The following is an 818-nucleotide window of genomic DNA, read 5'->3' as shown; positions in this document are numbered from 1 at the left end:
CGGGGGGGCAGCTCTTTGCTGCGTTCTCGGATGCCCCCCCACACTGGCAGCCTGGGTTCCTTGTGGCCCTGCTACTGGCGGGGCTGGGGGTGAGAGCGGGGCGGGGCTCGAACCCTGAGTTCTCTGTGGCGGGGGGCAGCCCAGAGGCCGGGTTCCCTCCAGCTGGTCACGTGGGGGGTATTTTTAGCCCCCCTTGAGCTGTCAAATGTCAGGGGGGTAGTTTTGGGGGGGTATTTAAAGGGCCAGCACAGCATTTCCATCCCCTCCACCCCCAGTCCCACAAGCCTGGGTTCCGTACGTGGGGGACAGGGGACCAGACTCTGCCTGGGCTATGGGTGCGGGGCGGTGACTCACCGCTGCCCCCAGGCTCCGGAGGTGTGTGTGTGTGTGGTGAGGGGGGCAGCACCTGTTGGGACCAGAGACGTGGGGGAGGCACAAGCCGCACATGTGACTCAGCAACACTGACACAGCACAACATACAACAGTTCGCAACACAGCACTGTGCCGCACAACACCAGGCAGGCTCACAACACAGCACAGCACACACCGCCACAGGGCACTGCGACACTGCCCCATCCCACCCAGCAGATCTCTCACACACCGCCAGATGACACCACAACGCCCACACTCCTCCAGGCTGCACCACACAATAGGGCACAACACCACAGCCCCCAACACCACATCACGCCACGCCACACACACATCCATCCACGTGGCACCGTAACACCACACACTACACAACACCCCACATAACACAAGCTGACACAACACACCAGGCCCCTCCACACTGCATCCCCCCCCCCCCCGCCGCCGCACTG

Source organism: Alligator sinensis, unplaced genomic scaffold, assembly GCF_000455745.1.
Source record: "Alligator sinensis unplaced genomic scaffold, ASM45574v1 scaffold1488_1, whole genome shotgun sequence".
NCBI classification, from domain to species: Eukaryota; Metazoa; Chordata; order Crocodylia; family Alligatoridae; genus Alligator; species Alligator sinensis.
The sequence above is the reverse complement of the archived record's forward strand: the minus strand, read 5'-3'. Positions refer to the sequence as shown.